The sequence below is a fragment of the Tenrec ecaudatus genome, chromosome 12, assembly GCF_050624435.1.
Source record: "Tenrec ecaudatus isolate mTenEca1 chromosome 12, mTenEca1.hap1, whole genome shotgun sequence".
In the NCBI taxonomy this organism is placed as follows: Eukaryota; Metazoa; Chordata; class Mammalia; order Afrosoricida; family Tenrecidae; genus Tenrec; species Tenrec ecaudatus.
The window spans coordinates 13,525,866-13,549,794 of NC_134541.1; the positions used below are offsets into that span (position 1 = coordinate 13,525,866).

The 23,929-nt window shown below is 52.7% G+C and overlaps 1 protein-coding gene across 1 annotated transcript in view; it reads left to right on the forward strand.

Annotated features, from left to right (window-relative positions):
• Positions 1 to 23,929, forward strand: part of KCNB1 (potassium voltage-gated channel subfamily B member 1) — a 128,040-nt gene that overhangs the window by 55,272 nt on the left and 48,839 nt on the right. The window lies entirely within an intron of this gene.

Genomic DNA, 23,929 nt, shown 5'->3' on the forward strand with positions numbered 1-23,929 from the left:
AGCCGGATATGGGGCCAGGCAGCAGCATCTGGGGGCGGTGTGGGGTCAGAGGCTGAGACGCGCGGCCTCCCGTGTGCCTTCTGGACATCAGGTGTTTGTCACTCTCAGCTGTTACCTTTGCCGGCTTGTTCCTCCTCCCATTGCCAGTCCGCCTGCTGCTGAACCCAGGGTTGCCACTTGCTGACTGTGTGACCTTGAATAAGAAGCTTCACCTCTGTAAAATGGGGTCGTCTAAATGCCAACCATCAGGAACTGTGAAGGGCCTGGGAGTCTCACCTGCTTGCAGGCTAACTAGTGCATCTGTCTCGGTTCCGTGGATTCTGGCAGGAGACCTGAGACTCCCTGTACCTGATGCCTTCAGCTTTCTGTTTGTGTCTATGCTCCTTGCCCACCATCCCCACCTCCACCTGCCACCACCCCAAGCTCCACAAGAGCTATTCTTTGACCCAGATGGATATTGCTCATGTATTGGGTCTGTGTCACACCTGAGGAACCCCAAGTTTTGGAACCATCCAATCATACATAAACGCAAACCAAGCTCACTGCCACCCAGTCAATTCTAACTCGTAACGACACTACAAGGACAGGGTAGAACTGCCCCTGTGAGTTTCTGAGACTGTAGCTCTTTACGGGAGTAGAAAGCCCCTTTTTTCTGCCAAGGAGCTGGCTGGTGGTTTTGAACTGCTGACCTTGTGGTTAGCAGCCCAGTGCATCCCCAGGGCTCCGTCATATAAAGGGGCTACTGAAAAGCCTGCCCAACATTCGGCTCAGAGGGCGATAATGCCTTTCTTATCTTGGTCCAGAAACAACTCTGCCCTTTGCCCCAGCGGAGATCGCGTCTCTGCCTTCCAAGCATGGTAGGCAAGCACTCTCGAGAGGAGAGTCCAGGGCAAAGTTCCCTGAGATGCTTGCCCAAGAGACACGCAGAGATGGGAGAAAGCCTTGGAGAATTGGCCCCGGTGTGACTTCATGGAGCTGATGGGACGGGCAAATGAGTGTCCCCCGGGTCCCGTGCTTTGCCCAGTGCCTGGCACGGAGTAGGCACTTGATCAGGAACCTTGGTTGCATAGTGGTTACACGTGTGGTGGTTACACCTGTGGGATGGGAATCCAAAGGCCAGCTGCCCCGCGAGAGGAAAACACTGAAGACTTGTCTCTGTAAAGATGAGGAGCTAGGAAACTTTGTGGGACATGGAATCAACCCAATGGCACACAACAACTGCTACCAGGGGGTATTATGACTGCAGCTTTGACCCTCCCTGCTTCCCCAGTTACCTTCCCCGTACTCCTTTCATGCCCCGGGTCTGATCCATAACCCCAACACCCTGACCCCTGCCAGATTTCTCCTCCCCCTCGCGCCCCTGGGTGATCGCCCCAACAGGCTGGTAATAGTGGCGGTGCTGGTTTGGACCCTGGATTTGGGAGTCTGGTTTACATACCATAAAACTCACTCCCTCATTAGACAACCCAGTGAGCTGTGATTTTACAGAGCTGTGTGGCCATCAGGGATCTCCTTTCAGAACATTTCTAGCCTCTCAAAAGGAAACCTCCTGTCCACTGGCCTCTACTCCTCATGCCCACCCCATCCCCAGCTCAGTTCCTGACAAGTCAATGCCACCCCCGCCACCCCTAGGCCATCAGAACAGAAGTGTGCTTGCAGGGACTGTCAGGGGCTGCTTTGGGGACAGACACCCAAAGGACACCCCCTTCTGAGGACCCCCCAAGTGGCTGCTGGAACCGGAAGCTGTTGGTTAGTAGCTAGCTCACCATTTGCATCACCCAGGGAACACCCACCTCAGCCCAACCCCCCCCCCCCCCCAAAAAAAACCCATTTGCCATTGAATCGATTCCGACTCATGGCAGTCCTATAGGACAGGGTAGAACTGTCCCCGGGGGTGTCCGAGGCTGTGAATCTTCTGGAGGACCAGACGGCCTCCTCTTTCTCCTGTGGAGCGGCTGATGGGTTCCAACTGTGGACCTTGCCAATGACCAGCCCGACCCGCTGCTCCACGGGGTCTCCTCCCCCTCCGCCCCAGGTCACGGCGGACCCACTTCCTGTCTCCGTGACTTTCCTTAGTCCGGACACTTCCTATCCATGGGGTCATTCAGCAGACCCGTGGGCATTTAGGACTGGCTGCTTCCACCTGGCACCATGTCTCTAAGGCTCCCCTGTGGGGCGGCGGCTCTCGCCCCTGGCCTCTTCTCATGACTGAGTCATGCTCCCTTGCCAGGATAAACCGATTTATCCGGTCACCTTCACGGAGTTCCTGAGAGGATTTCCCAAGCTCTTTGGGCGTCCCCTTGAGCAGGGAGCGGGGGTGGGTGTCACTGACTTTCTTGCTCAGGTCCTTCAGTGGGCCCTGCTCCAGCCGGGTCCTGTCCTCCCGGCTCTTTGGGCAGTTCCGTGGGAACTTCACATAGGAGTGAGGTTTAGAGACGTTTACAATCCCGGCGCAAACCCACGTCCGTGAAAAAGCAGGCAAGAAGCCAGTCCAAGAACCCTGCTCAAGAAAAAGTGGCATTCTTGAAGATTTTTTATAGGTTAAGCCTCCCCGCCTCTTCCCGGTTTCATCTCCATGGCAGCATAGAGACACGAGGCGAACAGACGGGAACGGTTTCTGGTGCTTCCTACCCCGTGGCCTGATCTCCTTTGATATCCAAATAGAACTCTGGCGGCCAGAGTTCACTCCACGCACCCAGAAACCACCTAACAGCCCCGGCTGCCGGGTCAGCGGAAACAACCAAAAGTCTCCATCCCGGCAACGTGCCCCCTTGACCGCTGAGAACCTCCAGGTGCGTTGGATCAGCCAAGAACTCCAGCTCCACAGGGAAGAGCCCACGGCTGTCGCCAGTTAATCTGCCTTGGGGAGTCGGAACCAAGGTGAGAAAAGGTCGGCAGAGGAAGTTTTCTGGCCTGGTCTCGTACCCTACGTAAAACGGCTAGGAGCCCTGGCGGCGCGGTGGTTACACATTGGGCTTCTAACCGTGAGGCCCACAGTTGGAAACCGCCCACTGCCTCTCAGGAGAAAGATGGGGCTTTCTAGCCCCGTTCAAGAGCGACAGTCTCAGAAACCCCCTGGTGCAGTTCTCCCCTACCCTATATGGCTGCCATCAGTTAGAATGGACTTGATCATGGGGAATGTGGTTTGGTTTGGGTTCAAATAGCCAGACCCCTCTGTGGTGATGAAAGGCCTACATCTGGATTCCGGGTCATGGGAGGGCCCAGGAAAGACTCCTCCCAAGGTTGGGGAGGTGTTCTGGTGACCAATTGTTGCCTAAAAAGCCGTCCAACACTTAGTGACTTCCATCATAGGTCATTTCGTTGCTTGTGAGCCTGTGATCTGGACAGGGCCTAGGGAGGCCGGCCCAGCTCAGCTCACGCATGGCTTCAGCTGAGCCAACTCACCAGGCAGGAAGTTCGGTGATTGAGCTTCCTCCCAGCAAGGTGTCTGAGTGCCAAGAGTGGGCGTAGCAGAAACAGGAGTGACGTCACCTCGGGATCCAATGATGCTGGCACCTGCGGATCAGACGTTTGGGAGGGAAATGCCCTACCAGATGACCAAACCATAGGGTCCACTCCTGGAGCAGGACATTCCTTTATGCTGGTCAAGCTCATTTTAGGCCCAGTTTTGTTTTGTCTAGGGGGTCACGTGTGAAGCAGGTCCCTATTCTGTCTCCTTCCCAATGTCCCAGCCCCCATTCCTGAGAGACTGTATTCAGAAACCCAGACCTTCCGGCCCAGCCTCAGACCACAGTGCCTGCTCAGAGCTGGGGAAGGACACAGTTGCGTCAATGTGATGCTGTGCGTGTACCACGTTATCCTCAGAGCCCAGAGGTGTTTATATGGCTTAGCTTCCTTCACCTATCTACCATTGGAGCTAGTAGGAGGGTAGGGCCCGGGCTCTTTGGGTGTCTTTCCAGGGACCTGTCCACAGACCCAGCCTGACCTAAGGGGCTCTTTGTCTCTGTCTTTGATGTGCCCTTCCCAAGCTTGGCCAGTGGGCCCAAGCTAGTCTGAATGGCTGTCTTGGCAGCCAGCCCATGCCAGTACCTTTAAAGGCCTGTCCTGGGGTGAGGGGTGAGGAGACCAGGGTTTGAGTGCTGACTTCTCTGGGACCTATGAGACTCCTGACCTCCCGGAGCCTCATTTTCAGTTCAAGGCTAATGTCACTTAAATACGACCATACACACCGTGCATGAAACACAGTGCTTCCCCTGTAATAACTGTTCATTTAGTGGTGCCAACAAAGACGAGACCCACTGTCTCCAAGTCGATGCTTACTCAAAGCAACCCTGTAGCGTAGAGCCCCATGGGGTTTCTAAGGTTGTAACTCTCTACAGAAGCAGCCGGCCTCATCTTTCTCCCAAGGAGTGGTTGCTGGCTTTGAACGGCCTACCTTTCAGTTAGCAGCCTATGGAGTTCTCCACGGTTCCACCAAGTAGTTATGATTATTATGAGAAGGCATTTATGTTGTTGAGCGCCAGCAAGTTGACCCGACTCATAGCAACCGCGTAAGGCCGAGTAGAACCACCCCTACGGGGTACCTTGCACTATGGACCATATGACAGTGGATTTGCCAGGTCTTTTCTCCCACGGAGCTGCTGGTGGAATTGAACCATCCACCTCTCTGTTAGCAGCCAAGTGTGGAACCATTGGGCCACCGGGCTCCCTCATGATGGCAGAATGATACTCTGGAACTAGGACCCAGTTCCACGGATAGCCGAGTTTGCACACAGCTGCAGTTGCTATTTACAAAGAAAGCTAATTCCTGGCTCCCCTGCAAAACCACACACTTAGAGCCGAGCCACCCTTCCAGCTCCAGCGAGCTCTCCTGTCCGACTCCCAGGAGGAAATGACGTGCGCTTCTCTGCCACCGACAAAGCACACTGGCTAATGGCATCGCCACCGCAGACAACGGGACAAGTCTGCCCAGCCCACAGCAAGTGCTAAGTTTGCATTTCTTGAGGAGACAGAACAGAGAAAGAGACAGAAGACAGAGGTCAAGACCCCGCGGCATTTCACCGTCAGAGTCCTAAGGAGTCCAGCTAGAGGCATGGAATTCATTGACAATTTCTTCCCACAGATCTTTACTTAGCATTTGCTGTGGGCCAGCCATTCACGAGAGACTGAGGAGATAACCATAAAAAACAAGTAAATAAATAAGTAAGGCGGGATCCACACGGAGCTTTCTAGAAAAGAGAGAACAATAACAAAGCAGAGTTAAATGCGTAGTATGACAGATGTGGGGGTAAGGGGACAGGTCCCGGCTGGGGTGTGGATGCCATTTGAAAGAGAGTGGTGTGGGAAACTGTTCTGAAGATGTGACATTTGAGCAAAGACCTGAACGAAATGAGGGAGGAGGTCAGGCACATAACGGGGACAGAGTGTTCTAGGCAGAGGGAAGAGGGAGTGCAAAGGCCCTGAGGCCGAAGGAGCAGGGCTTGTGGGCTCTGGGGACAGAGAGGAGGTCAGCTCAGCGGAGAGGAGGAGAGAGCTAGGTGTGGAGAGAGAGCTACAGAGGGTTACGCTGGGGCTTGTGGGACATCGGAAGACCGTTAACTTTTGTTCTGAATGCATTTGGAGACTTGGCAGGGTTTTGAGTAAAGGAAGAAGAGTAGTGTGACTCGGCTAAGGGTCTAGCAGGGTCTCTGGGTGAAGGTGAAGAGCAGACTGCATGTTATTATAGGATTGAGAACAGAAGCCGGGTGGGCCACTGTAATATTCCAGGTGGAAGTAGCTTGGTACAGAGGATTTGGGTGGGGTTGGGGGAGTCAGGTGGGCATGTTCCAGAGTTTCTTCAAAGCATCCGGATGGACCAAGACCCCAGTGTTCGTGGCAAGACTGTTCTCAATAATCAAAAGGTGGAAGCAGCCTAAATGTCCACCAACATATTGAACCTGGAAAAGAGTGATCGGGATGAAATAAGTCAGGCACACAGTGACGAGTGTGTGAGTGTGTGTGTGTGTGTGTGTGTATGGTTCCACTTATGTGGAACACCTAGGCCAGGCAGGCATAAAGAGGCCACAGCTCACTAGGGTTGGGCCTTAGTGGTGTCGATCAGAGCACTAGTGGTATTATGGGTTACGAAGTGGGCTGCAGAGAAAGGTGAGACTCTGTTCCCGTCAAGATTTTTTCCCAATAGTTTTATGGATATATAAGTCACATATCATACTTCTGTAGTCCAGTTATATCTAGAGGGAGTGGTGTGCACATCACCACCATCCGTTCCAGAGTCCCGTAAAGATTTATAGTCCCGGAGGGCGGCTAGGCGTTGGCATCGACTCCATGGCGGTGGGCTTGGGGTTGGGGTTTAGGGAAAATGCGAGATTGGGGAAAGGAGGTACTCACTGCTTAGGGGGCGCCCAGCTTCTGTTATGGATGATGGGAAATTTTGGAACTGGATTATGATAACAGTTGAACAGCATGTTGAACATAATAACACTGAGAGTTGAAATGGCCATTGATTTATTATCTATATATTTACCACAATAAAAAAATGTGGTAGCAATATAATGATTTGTCAATTTGAGAGAATTAAGAGTGAAGGGGTGGAGTTTAGTCTGTCAATCAGGTGATAGCCAATGAGGCCTCTGTGTGGGCATGGCCTTCTCCTGAGATATTCTGGGAACTCCTGTTTTCTCCTTGGAGGTGGGAGACACTCTCTCCACTCATTCCCTGCGAGATGTTTCTGAGGAGAAGCCACATGAAGCGACCCTGAGACAGAGTTTCCAAGCTGAAGGAACCACATGGAAACCCCTGCCAGTGCTGAGATGCTTACAGCACCACTGGGTCCACAAGACTTCTGGCCCACTGGCCTGTGTTTTTCCTGCATTTGGTGTCATTGCATGTGTTTCGTGAGGCTGAAAAGGACTTTATAGATTGGTATCAGACTCATGGGCTAATATTGGACTTGTGGACTTGATCTGGACTGGGCTAGGACGTTTTCTTATTATTCAACTGCTCTTGTATATACAGCTCTTTCTTATACACATATGTGTGTCTATGCATTTGTTTCTCTAGTCTACTTGGACTGACACAAGTATGAACAGTTAAAAATACCTGGACATGATTTGCTTGGAATGAGAGATTCTGAGAGCTGTGGGTGTTTGCTTGGCCAACTTCCCTTGTCACCGCTGTCCCGAGGCTTGGCAGGGCAGACTAGACCTGGTCTGGCTGACCTGTGCCCAGCTCTACGTCCACCTGGCAAGGAAGGAACTAAGGCACTGAGCAAAACCCACCTTAGCTTCACCCCCCCCCCCAGAGAAAGCTCTGGGCTGAAGACCTGACTCATGACACATCCCTTCCCCACTCAGCGTCTCAACTTTCCTATCTCTGCAATGAAACTTGGGAGACCAGCTCTTCTCCCTCCAAAGATGAATGAGAGAGTCAACTGAGATGCAGGCTGGGTGGGAGCTTTGAGAAGCTGGTGCTCAGGAATGGCTTAACTTATCATACTTGATTACCTCAAGGAGCCCAGGCTCAAGGCTAATACTGCAAGGCCAGAGGTTCAAATCCACCAGCCGTTTCTGGGCGAGAGGTGAGACTGCTCCCACGAAGACGTACAGTCTTAGAAACCCTTTGCTTTGAGTCTGAATCAACCTCAGGGCAGGTGGTTTTATTTTATTTTATTTAGTTTCATTTTGTTGTTTCTGCCAGAATAATAGACTGTTGGGGGACACTTTGACCTTGATTCAAGCTAAATCACCCAAAACCAGCTAACTAAACTCACGACCATTGAGGTGACTCTGACTCATAGTAATCCTAGGGGACACATAGTGACCTATGGTCCTAAGCCCAGTCCCCAAACCAAAAGTCAGACTCACTGCCATTGGGTTGATTCTGACGTATAGTGACCCTACGGGGCAGAGTAGAACTACCCGTGGGTTTCCAAGACGAACTCTTTACAGGAGTAAAAAGCCTCGCCTTTCTCCCACGAACTATCTGGTGGTTTCAAACTGCTAACCTTGTGGTTACTCAGAGGCTGCTAACCACAAAGTCAGCAGTTCACAACCACCAGACTCTCCTCGGGAGAAGACAAGACTTTCTACCCCCATAAAGAGTTACAGTCTTGGAAACCCACAGGGCAGTTCAAAGCCCAATCACAGCCACCACTAAATCAACGCCCCTCCCCTTGAAATAGTGGCTGAAATGGATGGCCTCAAAGTCCAATAGATGTCCCTGGGTGGTGGGCACAAGTACCTTAGTTTGTCTTTAATTATGAACCTAAAGATTGGTGGTACAAACCCTGCAGTGCTGAGGAAGAAAGGCCTGGCAGTCTGTTCCCATAGAGAGACTGCAGCTAAGACCCTCCGGCGCAGCTCCGCTCTGTCCCATGTGGGGTGGCGTGGAGCTGACATCACTCGCCAGCAATGGGGTCTGGTGGCTTTGGTTGGAGTCTCACAGAACTGGGAGGAGACTGTAGCTGTGGACTGCCAGGTACTGTTTCCAGAAGAGGGAGGTGAAAATCAACCCGAGGCCTGGGAATTCCCTCTTGCCCACATTTCACCAACAGCCAAGTTCCCAAGGGCAGGTTCAGCCCTGCCTCTGCCCCAGTGAACCTGTCACGATCCCCCGGGGAGTTTCTAAATGTGGCAGCTGTGGGCAGCTTTTCCTCCCAAGCACCCCTGGGTTTGCCGCCCTGCTTCTCTGAGCCTCTTTTCTGGCTCCCCCCTCCCTGAAGAGGGCAGGAGCACGTCCCTCAGGACAAGGTAGGCTTAGAGGCTGGCTATTTTTTGAAACTCCTGAAATCTTCATTTATGTAGAAAACAAACAAAACAGAAAGAAAAGGCTTGTCTAACCTTGTGGCAAATTAAAGATGGAAAATTGCATAGCTACATGCTTTCGAGATGCACACGATAATCCTGGGATTTGTGTTACATAGTTGTATGCTGATGTTTTATGTTGGAGGAGCCCTGGGAGATTAGTGGGTTCCATGTTGGGCTGCTTAACCTCAAGGTCAGTAGTTCAAAACCACCAGTCACTCCTCGGGAGAAAGATGAGGCTTTCTACTCCCAGAAAGCACTACTGTCTCAGAAACCTACAGGGGCACTTCTGCCCTGTCCTATAGGGTCGCCATGGGTCAGAATCGTCTCTGTGGCCATGAGTTGAGCTGCTGTGTGAAGTTCATGGTGTTCTCTGAGGCTGCTCCAGTAACAAGATGTGCGTTCTGCTGTTTGACATGTAGAGACTTTACCCTCTTGCTACCACTGTTTGCACGTATAACCCCCTCCCCCCGCGCCACTTAGAGATAAAGAATGCTAGAAATATTGGTGTGTCAACTTTATTTGACTGGGTGATTTATTATCAATGTGTAAATTCCAAAGTGTTCAAAAGAGCAGCCAGCGAACAGCCCTGCGCCCTGTGCCTCCCCCAGCCACCTGGTCCTTGTTATCAATTCCTCGGGAACCCTTCCATCTGAGCGTACCCAGACGGGCTCCTGTGTCTCCATGACACACATTGCTCTCCCCATGCTTCACTTATTAGCAGTCTGTCTTAGGGATGGTTCCTTATTCACGCACTTGCACCAGCTCCCCCTTTTCACAGCTGTATAGTACTCCAAGGAGCGTGCTGGGCTGCTAACTGCAAGGCCAGCCATTTGAAACTACTTCTCCGGAGAAAGACGGAGGCTTTCTACTCCCGCAAAGAGTTACAGTCTCCCAGCAAAACTCACAGGGGCAGTTCTACCCTGTCCATAGGTTCGCCAAGAGTTGGCATCCACTCGGTGGCAGTGAGTTTGGTTTTGTTTTGTTTGGGGTGGTATCCCATTATATAGTGTCCCATTATTGATTTCTCCTCTCCTCTGTGGACGGACCCTGAGTGTGTTGCTGCCCTGGGGGTACAGTGGGCAGGATAAAGATTGAGGCTGTCTGCTCCCCTATCGAGATGAATAGTATCCACAGTTCTGCTCTGCCCTCCATCAGTGGGAGTCAGCTCAGTGGCAGTGGGTTTGGCTTTGGGGGTTTTATAAACTGATGCATTGACAAGACCTCTACTTATAAAAATTCCTGTTTAAGATCTTTAGATACTTTAAGGTTGGAGCAGAGTGACTCCCCACTTTGCCCCCACCCCCACCCCAAGCCCTTCCAAGTGGCTGAGGCCTGAATGAGGATGAGTTAGTGCTGTCCCAGGATGGATGGGGAAGAGTTACGGCCATCCCAGGATGGGGAAGAACATTCCAGGCAGAAGGAATCGCTCACACAGAGGCCCTGGGACAGACATGAGCTCAATGTTGGGTGAAATTGGTCACCCCAACAGGAGCCCTGCAGGTGTAGTGGTGGCGAGTGGGGCTGCTAACCACACGGTCAGCTGTTCAAAACCACCAGCTGATCCTCAGGAGAAAGACCAGGCTTTCTACTCCCATTAAGATTTATAGTCACCAGGACAGATAAACCAACCCCTCAGGACCAATAATGAGAACAGAGATACCAGGAGGGGAAGGGGGGAATCAATCACAATGATCTACATATAACCCCTTCCTAGGGGGATGGACAACAGAAAAGTGGGTGAAGGGAGACAGCAGTTGGTGAAAGACATGGTAGGGGGGGTGGTTATAAATTTATAAATTATCAAGGGTTCATGAGGGAGGGAGGGAGGAAATGAGGAGCTGATTTCAAGCGCTCAAGTAGAAAGATGATTGTGGCAACATAGGTACAAATGTACTTGACACAGTGGATGGATGTCTGGATTGTGATAAGAGCCCCCAATAAAATGATTTTAAAAAGAAAAAGACTTAATGTCTTAAAAACCCCCAGGGGAAGCTCTACTCTGTCTTATGGGGTCAACATGAGTCAGCCTCGACTCGATGGCACTGAGTTTGGTGGGTGTGTTTGAGTTTTGTTTTTCAGAGGGGGATCTGGAGTGAGACCAGGCAGGAAGAATGAGGAGAGCCCAGCGAAGCCCCTGGAACGTGGTGGCTCGTGGGGAAGGCAGAGGCGTGGAGCAAAGGGGGAGAGAGGGCTGGGGCAGGGTCTGCAGGAGTTGGGACTTGCTTTTGCCTCCAGGTCCCGGAAAAGTGTTGGACTTTCTGTCGAAGGCAGCGGGGAGACTCAGAAGACTGCCAAGCAGAGGTGTGGGGCCATCAGATCCCATGGAAAGATCTTCAGGGTTCTGTGCAAGGAAGGGTGTGCAGAGGCTGAAGGGGGAGTCACAGGGTCCTCTGGGAATCCAGTCTCTCTCACCCTCTCTCTGTCTGCTTTTCTCCTCTCCTGCCTCCCCTCTTCTTCTCCCCCTTTCCTATGTGACAGTCTCCTTCTCTCTCCCCTCCTCTTCGCTCCTGCCTCGCTGAGCAAAATTACAATTCATCCTCCCCACTCGTCTGGCCTGGCGCCCTTGCTCTGGCACCACCCCTTATTTTAATTAAACTCTGGGATCTGTTGTACTCACCTGACATCTTGCTTAGGAAACCAAACGAGGAGCCTCCGGGGCGAGGAAGGGATGCTGCCAGAGGACTGTGGGAGCCTGCCCACCCAGGCCCTGCGCTTTTAAAAGGGCAGCGAGAATGGGGCCTCTCAGCTCCGAGCTCCGTCTCTTACAGAAGTTGTTGGTGGGTCCTGGGTCAGTCCTGACTCAGAGGCATCCTGTGGGACGTGGGACGGAGCAGTGTAGGCTGCAGTCTTTAGGGGAAGGACTGGGAAGAAGTTCCCTGTGAGTTTCCCCATGAGACTGTAGCTCTTCCCGGGAGCAGAAAGCCCCATTTTTTGCCTGAGGAGCGGCTGGTAGTTTCAAACGGTGGATCCACTCACCACAAGGTCGGAGGCTCAAATCCTCCAGCTTCTCCTTGGGAGAGAAATGAGGCAGTCTACTTGTGTCAAGATTGACAGCCTCCAAAGTCCTATTAGGGTTGCCTCAGGTCAGAATGGATTCGATAGCACTGGGTTGGGTGAGTCTTCACGGGGGGGCGGGGTGTCTCCAGGGCTCTCTCAGAGAGTCAGTGGGTGGGTTAGCACGCGAGCACAGAACCATTGTCCCTTACAGGACTAAATAACCCCATCTGTCTGAAGCTCCATTTCCTGGGCTATACAAAGGAGCTATCTTTAATTCCAGGAGCCCTAGGGGTGAGGGGGTGAGGGAGGGGGCAGGGGTTAGTAGGTTACAAGTTGAGCTGCTCACCCCAAAGTCAGCGACCCGAACCCACCAGCCTCCCTGAAGGAGAAGTGGAGACTATGCTCCCCAAAAGATCTTGCAGCCTCAGAACCCCACAGGGGCGCTTCTACCCTGACCGATCAGGAGGCAATGAGTCAGAATCAACTGGGTGAACTGCCACCGAGTTTTGAATTTTATCAGTCGTTCTCCTCTTGTGGGGTTTAGGGAGCTCCGTGGTAAAAACTCCCCTTCCGTGGCCTCTTTTCCCAGCCAACGCACCTCCTGCTCAGCCACGACCCATCTGTCAGCGGGAGCTTGCATGCTATTTAGCTTTCAGCAGAGCTTCCAGACCGATGGAAGGGACTAGGAAGAAAAGTCTGGCCTTCCACTTCCAAACACCAGCCAATGAAAACCTCCTGGCTTCTCCGGGGACCATCCACTCCTGACTGTGGGCCGGGGAAGGGCAGGGCCAGGTGGCATTTCGTTCCGTCCTATTGCGCACAGAGATGCCGGGAGCTGGGGGTGCACCACAGAGCCACTCACATCAGCGACAGGGTTTCACAAGGGCAAATGCTTGCAGGCAGTGTGTTTGTTTTTTTCAAACTGTGGGTCACAAAAGCAATTTAGCGGGTCAGAGCCACCATTGAGAAGACAAGAATGGAAAACAGAGGCCGTGATCCTGATAGGACGCGTATGGTGTGTGGGGCCTCTATTCTGGGGTCTGTGCGGGCATACTGCGTTGTTTTACACTGCATTTCTCACCGTGGTCCCAGTCCAGGCTGCTTGAAAGCTACAATTAGAGCTCTCAGAAGCCTGCCAGGCACCTGGCAGGGGCTCTGAGGTCATTAATAGCTTTTCTTGGGGGAATGAGAGTTTTCCTGTTTCTGTCCCTGCCTCGCTGCCATTTCACATCTGGGGAGACTGAAGCCCAGAGAGGAATGAGGCTGTCCCGAGGCCGCACCGACTGAGCTAAGGACTGGGCCCGGCTGTCTAGTGGCAGCAGGAGGCAGTGGGAGAACCATCTGGCTGCTGCTGGTGTGTTACGCGGCCCCGGGCAGCCAGGGCCTGGCAGGACTCCGTAGGGCCAGAAGCCGAGCTGGGGCTCCAGCCAGTCTGCTTCCCTTGGCTGCAGCTCACAGGCCTGGTGATCGGTGGTCTTGCCTTTGCATCCTCCCTGCATTCACCAAGGGACACCCTAGAGGGAAGTCAGGAGACAAGACCCTTCAGGGGGGTAGGGGGAGATGGGGTGCCCAGGAGCTGGGTGGGTGGCTGGTGTGGCAGGCTCAGAAGGTTCAGGAGACCCCGGTCTTGGGTGGCCCCTGACCACCTCTGTCTGCTGAGCACCCTCCAGTGGGTAGCTCAGTCATGGGACTCTTGGCTGCTGTTACCTAGGGTGCAGCCTTCACACACACACCCCCTCCACCACTGTCTGTAGAGATTCTGTGTTGCTCCGATGTGAACAGGAGGTTTCTGTGGGGCTTCCAGACTAAGATTGGGAAGAAAGGCCTGGAAACCTGCTTGGAGTTTTGGGAACTTTGGGCCATATCTTCCCCTTGGACACTTCACCTCGTCTCCCTGTGCATGTGGGGACCACGTGGTTCACGGACAGGCGTTTGCCCTTCATCCTAATCATCACGTAGGCATTTGAATGCCCATTTGAGAAACAGCGTGAGCCCATCAGACTCAGCTTCACCGCCGTCATTGCTTATGATGAGGCTAAATGCATTTTTATTGTTTTTTTCCAGCAAAGATTACACCGCAGCCTGGGTCCCCATTCCGCAATCTGTCATTCAGTGACATTGGGTCCAATCTTCACAATGCAGGAGCATCCTTGGTATATCCGATCAGGTTGTTGCTTTTCCTTGTGTCTAGCCTCCCAGGCCCCTGCCATTCTCATCTTAGTGTAAAGTCCGTGCTGACCGACTGGTCTCTCAGAGGGGAGCTTGGGAAGGAGCTTGGAACTTAAGAATCACTACTTGGTGAGTTTGGGTGTTGGTCCTTCGTTTTTCACAGGAGTCACTGTATGGAAGGGAGCCAGCTTCCTGGCCATGCCCATGGGCACTCGAGCTGATGGTCTTGGTTAGAATCCCAAGCCCTATCCTTCCTGGCTGTGTGACCCGGGACAATTGCTTCCCTACTCTGTGCCTAGATTTCTTTATCATTCCTCCTGGGTCCCTGTGCTGCCTACCTCGCTGGCTTGGGGAGTTAAACCATGGCAGGGGTGGAGAACCTTGTATCTGCCAAGGGCTATTTGAATATTTATAACATCATTCTCAGGCCATACTGGTCAAGTACTGAATTAACTCACCTCTTATAGGATGGCTGGGACGGCGTCGCTTTGGGGAGGCATGTGGAGGTCACTGGTGTGGATGATTCCACGGTCCTTTCTACCAGCTGCAGGTCGGACATTCCTGTCCCTGCTCCCTGGCAGTTCTGGGGTGGTGCCGTTGAGTCAGGAGGACTCACTGACACCCCAGGGGACAGGGTGAGACACCCCAATGGGGTTTTCTAGACTGTGATCTTTATGGAAGCAGACTACCACGTCTTTCTCCCAGGGAGCCGGAGGTGGGGTTCGAACCTTGGACCTTATGCTAGCAGCCACGTGCTGCATCACAGCTGCCTAGTGACTTAGCTCACTGCTCTCAAGCCAGTATGGACTCCTAGCGACCCCACGAGATAGGGTAGAACTGCCTCTGTGCATTTCTGAGACTATAAACTCATGACAGGCGTAGACAGCCTCATCTGCCTACTGCGGAGCAGCTGGTGGTTTTAAACCACCGAACTTCTGGTTAGCAGCTCGACATGTGCCTCACGGCACCATCAGGGCTCCTTGTCTGGAGCTGGAGCTCAGCGAGCCAGCCCTATGCCACACCACGTGACTAAGCGCACAATGAGCGGTGGTCCAGGTGGCTGCGGGGGGTGGCGCACACACGAAGGTGGGACGTGAATGACAGAATTAAGAAAAGCTTGTTTGTATCCGTTCGTGCCGGAGGCAGGTAAAAGCATCCTATTCCACAGAGGAGGCTGCAGGGGGGAGAGAGAGGGGTCAGCAGTGATTCCCCATCATTGAGCTCTTGGGGGACACGGGACAGGGTGCCCAGGTGACACCGCCCTGGAAGGAGGCTCCCTGTCTACACAGCCTCCCTTCCTCTCTCACCCCTGTGAAATGGCGCTGGTGGCCTTGTCCCATCTGCCCCCCCACTGCTAGAGGGTTCTATGAGGTCATGCGGGAGAAGAGGGAGGAAGGCTTGCAATCCAGGGCAGCGTGTTAGGGCTACCTCTCTGGGCTCAGATTCCACCTCCCTGCAGTAAACTCTGACCACGCAGGAACCCACCACCACAGATGTCTCCAAAAATAGGACTTCAAGTCGGAGAGTCGGTGGTAGTTACGTGATCTGGTGTCACTTTGCAACTAGCCTGTCAATCAGGTCGCAGCTTAATGACCACATTTGGAGGAGCCAAGGAGATAAATAGCTCACTGGAGACCAGAGATAGACTATCTGCTTGACATTCCTGTGAGATATTCCTGTGATAAGCCACGTGAGGCTATGCTGATGGCAGCCAGAGACCTGGAGCTGGAGGAGCCACATGGAGACCCACACCAGCTCTGAGATACTTCCACCACCACTGGATCCACAAGACTCTCCACCCACAGGCCTGTGATCTTCCTGCACTTGGTGTCATTTCATGTGTTGTATGAGTCTGAAGAGGAATTTGTAAACTGGTATCAGACTTTCCCTGTCTCTGGCACTGCTGCCATCGGCTGCAGAAGGAGCAGAGCAGAGTCTTCACGTCCACGGTCCCGTTGTTGTGTGCCGGCTCACAGTGCGGCCCCGTGGGGCGGCGTGTCCCAGGCTGTGTTCTCTAGTGGAGTAGACCGCTAGGTCTTTCTTCCACACGGCAGCAGGCGGGCTCAAACCACCGACTTTGCTGTTCGCAGCCAAGCACTTCACCACTTCGTGGTTCCGGCCCAAAAAAGGCAAGCCCAACTCCCTGCCAACGAGTCACGGCTGACTCATAGCCACCCGGTAGGGCAAAGTAGAACTGCCTCGGTGGCTTCGAAGGCCGTGCTCTGGACAGAAGCAGACCAACACACCTTTCTCCATGGAGCAACTGATGGGTCCAAACCACTGACCTTTAGAGTAGCAGCAGGGCACTTTAACCACCGCGCCCGACCCTTTAAGTCACTGCCATCCGTCAGGTCGATTCTGACTCTTGGCGATGCTATAGGACAGGGAAGAGCTGCCCATCAGGTTCCCAAGGCTGCAAGTCTTTATAGAAGCAGACTGCCCCATCTCTCTCCCACGGAGCAGCTGGTGGGTTTGAACTGCTACCCTTGTGGTTACTAGACCAACGAGTAACCCACTATGCTCCCAGGGCTCCTGTAGGAAGTTGGCATTTCCCTGCCTCTTTGCCTCGGCTCTTCCTGTGCCCACGCCCGTCTTCCACTCCCCTATTTCCAAACATGCTCACCTTCCACACCGTCCAGCCACAGCCTATGCCCCCGCTGCCCCCTCACCCGGTGGCCTGCACTAGGTTCCAATGTGTTGCCCATGCCTGAGGCTGGTGTGGTCTTGACCAGGCAGTAAGGTACAGTGGACAGTAGCTCAGGGTGTCCCTGTATGGTGCTAGCAGGTAAGCTCTCCACAACTAGCCCAGAGATTTGGGGTCCAGGCCCACCCAGAGGTGCCTCAGAAGACAAGTCCGGAGATCCCATGCTAGAAGTCATCACCTGGAAAGCCCATGTATTCTGTTCTGTCCCATGGGCTTACCGCTGGTCAGAATCGTTTCGACCATGCCTGGGGCTGCTAACCACAAGGTCAGCTGTTCCAAACCACTAGCTCCTCCACAGGAGAACGATGAGGCCCTCTGTCCCTGTGAGGATTTACAGTCCTGGAAACCCACTGGGCCAGACCTGCAGGGTCACTATGACTCAGGTTCGACTCGCTGACAGTGGGTTTGATTTGGCTTGGTTTGCCAACAACAAGAGCCAGCCTGTCTGGATTCATGCCTCCTGGCCACCTCTGACCCAGCACATACATCTCAAGTCGGTGCTGTAGTGGAAGGGCCTCACCTTGAAGGCGGGGTTGCCGTGAGCTGCTCTGGACGGGGCCACCTGAGTGGATACACACCACGTGTCTTGAGCAGGGTTCGTCCAACCAGGGTTTGCAGAGACCGCAGGTTCAGATGGGGGTGTTTCACGTTTTTAACTGACCGAGGGGAAGCAAATCCACAGAGCCTGGTATTCTGTGACGTGAAAATTATGTGAAACTGGAGTATCCGTTTCCACAGAGAATGTGTTTGTGGGAGTTGGGCATGCGGTGGACTTCTGGATGGGTTGTTACTGCCTTTGCACCATGAGGGCAGTCGTCACGACCAAGCCTGATCAACCCACTGAGCCCAGAATAGTCACTCTCCTCCCTGTGCAGAAAGAAGCAGCTGGCCCTTGCTCTACCGGACAGCGCTTCTGTTCTGATGAACGTCCGGCCCTAATGAGCTGGAGTGGCCATGACACCCCTAACAGACAGAGACAGCACTACAAAGCATCTCCTGGTAAAGGGCATGCCTCGGTGGGGTTCAGTGTTTTCCCACAGGCTCAGGGGAAGCAGCTGTGGAGTCCCAACTGTGCATGTATTGAGCGTCGATCCCAGGCTACCCCCAAGTGGAGGACTAGGTTCTCATTCCTGGTGACCTCATGGTGTTCTGAGTGGAGCTGCCTTGTATTTGGGTCTTCAAGTCTGTGACCATTGGGAAGCGGGTCGCCAGGCCTTTTTCTTCCTGGGCACCCCTGGGTGGGATTGAGCCCCGAGCCTTTCGGTCAGTCATCGAGTGCTCTACCGTTTGCGCCACCCAAGGACTGCCGTATTCTAGTGGCCGTCTCCCCCTCTTGCCGTTTCGAAGGGAGTGTTCTTCTCCTCATTCTATGAGGCTCCAAGAGGTGAAGTGACCTGCCCAGGATCACCCGACCCAGATGGGTACGAGGCAGAGCTGAGAGTGGAACCCAGGGACTTGTGGTCCCACTGCCCGCCTGCCCGCCCACACAGAGCCTGAAGCAGCTCCGAGAAGATGCCAGCAGGCCATGCCTCTCCAAAGCTCAATACTTCTAAAACCTTGTGGAATTTCCATTACCTTGTGAGTCCATGATTCTGTGAACTTTGTGAAGACCCTCGTAGAAGACTCCCTGAGGAGAGTTTAGTGGAAATGCAGATCCCAGGAACCTCTCACAGACCCCTGGGAGCATGTCTCTGGGAGTAGGGCTCCCCACTATCGACACTGCTAGGGAACTCTCCCCATGACTTTAACCTGAGGGATAGTCAGGGAAGGACGCTTCCTGGGGAAGAAGTTAGACAAGAAGTGTAGGGGCAGACATGAGGCTGGCTGCTCCGGACACAGAGGGAGGCTACACACAGGCGGCCAGGTTTCCAGGGTCAAATGGGAGCCAAGTTCTCGCCTGGACCCTGATTCTTTTAAGAGTGGCTCTTCACCCAATGTCCAGAGGGTCCTCGTTTTCTGGGGCCCTGCGTGTTCCAGGTCCACCCGCCTCTGCACCCCTATCTCTCACCACACCTCCTCTGACCTCCTTCTGGGCCCTCAAACAAGCTCATTCCCACCATGGAGCTCTGCCTGGCTGTGCTCACCCATCTAACCTCAGCTTAAAGGACATTCTCACAGAGGCCCCCTGGCCCTTCCACCGCCTTCTCCTTGGGGCTCCTGCTCCCAGTGACCACTTAACTCCCTCCCTGCTGCTTTGAACAGCCTGCTGAGGATGGTGGTTTCCCGGTCCAGAGCCCCAGCATGGTGCCTGGCACACAGACAGCACTCAACACACGGTGGCTGACCGGACATGCAATGTGAATGGTTTCTGAGCCCGAGGAGGGCTATGCCCAGGTCCTAGTGCCTTCCCACTGCAGCACTCAGCACCTGGGGGCGGGGGGTGGGGTGCAGGGTAAGTGCACGGCTGAGAAGCAGGCCTGCCCAGGAAGCTGGGGTCTGTGGGTGCCAAGGCTTTGTGGACCGAGCGTGTTAATAATCGGGACAACTGCAGACCGTGGCACGGAAGGCCCGCGGTTAATGCAGAGTGGAAAGATGGTGGGAGCCATCTGGCTGAGAAATTGGCAGAGAAATCCTTGGGAAGGGGAGGCGGTGGGGCCACGGGGAGGTGGTAGGAGGAGTGGGCAGGTGCTCTGTGTCTGGCAGGAAGTTCAGCCGCATCCCTGCCTGAAACTCTTTCTGAGAGCAGAAAGCCTCGTTTTGCTCTTGAGGAGTGGCTGGTGGCTTTGAACTTCTGACCCTGCAGTTAACAGCCCAACAAGGAACCCACTATGCTGTCAAGGCTCTTCAGAAATATCCCATGACCCAGCAATTCCACTCCTAGATGTACAGCCCCAGACTTTAGAACAGAGACCCCAAAAGAGACCTGTACGCCAATGTTCATTGGCGCACTTTTCGCAATGGCCCAAAGGTTCGGCATTCTAAATGGCCTTCAACAGACGAATGGATAAACAAAATGTCATGCCATGCAATACTGCTCGGCCAGTGGGAGAAATGCAGTCCTGATCCAAGCTACAGTACAGATGGCACCGGAAGACATTAAGCCGAGCAAAATACGCCATTCACAAAAGGACAGATATTGTATGACGTCGTCTCTATAAAAAGATAGGAAAAGGCAAATGTACGGAGAACAGAGTTTATTCGTGGCTATGGACTGGGAAACAAGGAGCTAACAGTGGTAAAAACGTGCATTGGTTAAAGGGGGTGTTGTCCAGCCAATTATTATTATTGTGATCCGTAAGTTGTACACCTGTGAAAAGCTGAATTGGCAAAAGTCGTGAGAGATATATTTAGAACAATATCACACACACACAAAGAATAAAAGCTGAGCCACTTAGGCACATCCCAACCCTTCATGGGGTTTTTACTTCCTTGGTGTGGAGTCCCTTAGTTCCTTTAGGGTCATGGCTTCATGGGACATTCCAGTTAGTTGGCCTAATACTGTGTTTCATGCTTCTGTGTTGCCTTCTATTTCGATGCACAGTGCCTGGTGTCTTAAGAACTTGCAAGCAAACACCCAAGGCCCACCAGTGTGTCTCTATTCACCTGGAGCCACAGGGGGAGCAGGGAGTCAGGATCAGGCGGAGGCTATGAACTCTCCTCCATGAACAACTCAAGGCCCCCCTGCCATGAGACCAGAAGGACTGGATGGTGCCTGGCTGCTGTCACTGCACACATTGATCAAAGATTCCTGGGAAGAATCTTGCTCGAAAGGGAAGAAATGCAGAACAGAATTTCCAGTTCCCATGGACTCTAGCTGGTCTGGGGTCATGGAAGACGGATGATCCCCTGAAGCTATTACCCTGAGATCATTTGTAAACATTAAATAAAAAATAGCCCCTGAAGTCATCTTAAAGCTGAGCAGAAGTTCGGCTTGACTAGTAAAAAAGGGTACTTGAGCACTCAGTGGTTCCGCCTAATGAAAATACGCAGCGTGAACATTGTACTCTTTGAAGAACTATCTCTATGGGGTCCGCTTGACAGTACACCACAAAACCAAGCTCACTGCCATGGAGTTAGTTGATGCTGACTCAGAGTGGCACTTTAGGGCAGGGGAGAACTGCCCCTGTGGGTTTCCAAGACTGTAACTCTTTAGTGGAAAGCCCCATCTTTCCCCCAAGGAGCAGCTAGGAAGTCCAAACGGACTCCCCCAAATCAACACTAGCAACCAGACAAGCTAGATAATGGACAGTGAGTTCATGCTATTGTGGGGGAAGCAACTTGGAAAAGGAGGCAGAGCATGGTCACCCAGCCCCAAGAAGGTCGTCCGTATTGCTGGATGGATGTACATGTGGAAACTGCTATCTGTTTTGCTGGGTATGCAAGTATTCTTAACAACAACAAGTCGAAGATAGCACTGATGTTTTTGTCTGTACAATGGATCCATAGTCTGCCTTCAGGAAATAATCAGACAGCTGTTCCCATTTCCGAACAGCCATAGGGACATTCCAACCCTGAGCAGGACAAGGGGGAAAGTTCTTCCCGGAGCAGGGCTATCTGGTGTGATGTGGGGCACCTTCCTTCCCAGCCTCCACTCCCTCTGAGCCTGGAAATACTCCCCCACCCCATCCCCGTGGCCCCACAGACTTCCAGAACACACCCTCTCAGGAAGTTCCACTCACTTGCCAGTGGCCAGCCCCACCTCAAGCTAATGCCAACCTCCAAGTGGAAGATCTTGTTAGTATGTGCCAGTCTTCCGAGGCCCAACCTAATGGCCTGCTTACTCACACGGCCATTCCCAGCGCCTTAGCACGCTGGAAGAGTGGCTGGTTTCTTTTCCATCCTAGTTAACCTTTGGACCCGAGAGGCAATCCAAGCACCAACCAGGCTGAGTCAGCCTTGAACTCCCAAGGAAGTCAGCAGCCTCTGGCTGGCTCCACTCTAAAGGCCTTGGCTCATGGAGACAGACTGTGGGCATGAGCCCACACGTGTGATTAAAACCAGAAACAGGCAGCTAAAGGAGGCCCTGCGTGCAGCAAATTGTTACGTGCCCACGCACTACTAGCCCAAAGGTTGGCACTCAAACCCTCCCAGGGGCACCTCGGGAGAAAAGCTTGGCAGCCTGCTTTCCAAAGGGCACAGCCTTGAAAAACCCCTGGGCAGTTCCACTCTGCATACGTGGGATGCCAGGAGCTCCCCACTCTCAATGCCGACTCACAGGGAGCCGACAGGCCTTCCCTTGTGGCTTTCCAATACTGTGTCCCTGTGACTCTTTACAAGAGTAGAAAGCCCAGTCTTTCTCCCTTGGGGCGCCCGGTAGTTTTGAACTGGTGACCTTGCAGCTAGCAGCCTAACCACTATACACCAGGGCTACAGAGACCACATGAGTCAGGATCAACTCAAAGGCAACTCACAAGGAGTTCAGAAGCCCTGCTAATGGGTCCTTAGAACCAGAGCCTTTCTGAGCAGTTTGACTTGTTGGAGATTTATTTTATTTTATTTTATTTAGCTAGAGCAGCGTTTCTTCTTGAAGCACTTCATTGATGAGAATGGGATTTGGCTGGGGCGGGGGGAAGTGGTTAGGGGGGTTGACAGAGGAAGTGAGAAAGACAGGATGAAATTCCTTTTCTTTGTTGCTTTCTCAACACCCCTCCTCTTTCCATAACCCCCCTTTTGCCCCCACTCTATGCCCACCTCCCTGCCTGAGAGAGAGAAGCCAATCAGAAATAAAGTAAATTACGGCTTCGCTTTGGCTCTTCGGTAGAGGAGGCAGGGAAATCTGGGAGCGAATCACACCTTTTTCACCTTGCATGGCTATCTGTGGGACCGAGACCACAAGGCGTGTGACTCGACTGTAGTATTTCTTTTTTTTTTAACAATTTATTGGGGCTGATACAATTCTTTTCACAGTTCATACATATACATACATCAATTGTATAAAGCACATCTGTACAGTCTTTGCCCTAATCATTTTTTTCTCTTTTCTTCTTTTACATTTTATTAGGGACTCAAACAACTCTTACCACAATCCATACATATACATACATCAATTGTATAAAGCACATCCATACATTCCCTGCCCCAATCATTCTCAAGGCATTTGCTCTCCACTTAAGCCCCTTGCATCAGGTCCTCTTTTTTTTCCCCCCCTCCCTCCCCTTTCCCCCCTCCCTCATATGCCCTTGGTAATTTATACCTCGTTATTTTGTCATATCTTGCCCTATCCGGAGTCTCCCTTCCCCGCTTCTCTGCTGTCCCTCTCCCAGGGAAGAGGTCACATGTGGATCCTTGTAATCAGTTCCCCCTTTCCAACCCACTCACCCTCCACTCTCCCAGCATCATCCCTCACACCCTTGGTCTTGAAGGTATCATCCACCCTGGATTCCCTGTACCTCCAGCCCTCATATGTACCAGTGTACAGCCTCTGTCCTATCCAGCCCTGCAAGGTAGAATTCGGATCATGGTAGTTGGGGGGAGGAAGCATCCAGGATCTGGGGGAAAGCTGTGTTCTTCATCGATACTACCTCACACCCTAATTAACCCATCTCCTCTCCTAAACCCCTCTATGAGGGGATCTCCATTGGCCGACACTTGGGCCTTGGGTCTCCACTCTGCACTTCCCCCTTCATTTAATATAATATATATACATACATATATACATATATACACATACATACACACACTTATATCTTTTTTTTTTTTGCATGATGCCTTATATCTGGTCCCTTGGGCACCTCGTGATCGCACTGGCCGGTGTGCTTCTTCCATGTGGGCTTATTTGCTTCTGAGCGAGATGGCCGCTTGTTCACCTTCAAGCCTTTAAGACCCCAGTCACTATCTCTTTTGATAGCCGGGCACCATCAGCTTTCTTCACCACATTTGCTTGTGCACCCATTTGTCTTCAGCGATCCTATCATGGAGGTGTGCAGTCAATGATATGATTTTTTGTTCTTTGATGCCTGGTAACTGATCCCTTTGGGTCCACTCTCGACTATAGTATTTCTAACCTCCCTCGGCCTGTGGGGTAGGGACTCTCGCTCCCCTGGGTGGCACACAAGGAGCAGCGCCCAGGGCACCCAGCTGGTGAGGAGGTTTGCCTCAGGGCTGCCCTCAGAACCCACTCTCACCCACCCAGTCACCCTGCTGCAAAGTCGTCTTCCCCCTCTCGGGATAGAACTCGCTGTTTACCCTGCTTCCGACCAAAGAGGTCTCCACGGAGCCGGCAGATTCAAAAATACAGCGCTTATTACGGAACTCAGTATTAGCGAGCCGCCCACCCGCCAGCCTCTAATTAAAGGCCTGTCTGTCTTCCACTTTACAAATCACGGCTTTCCGGGGCTGTAATTTAACCAGGCGC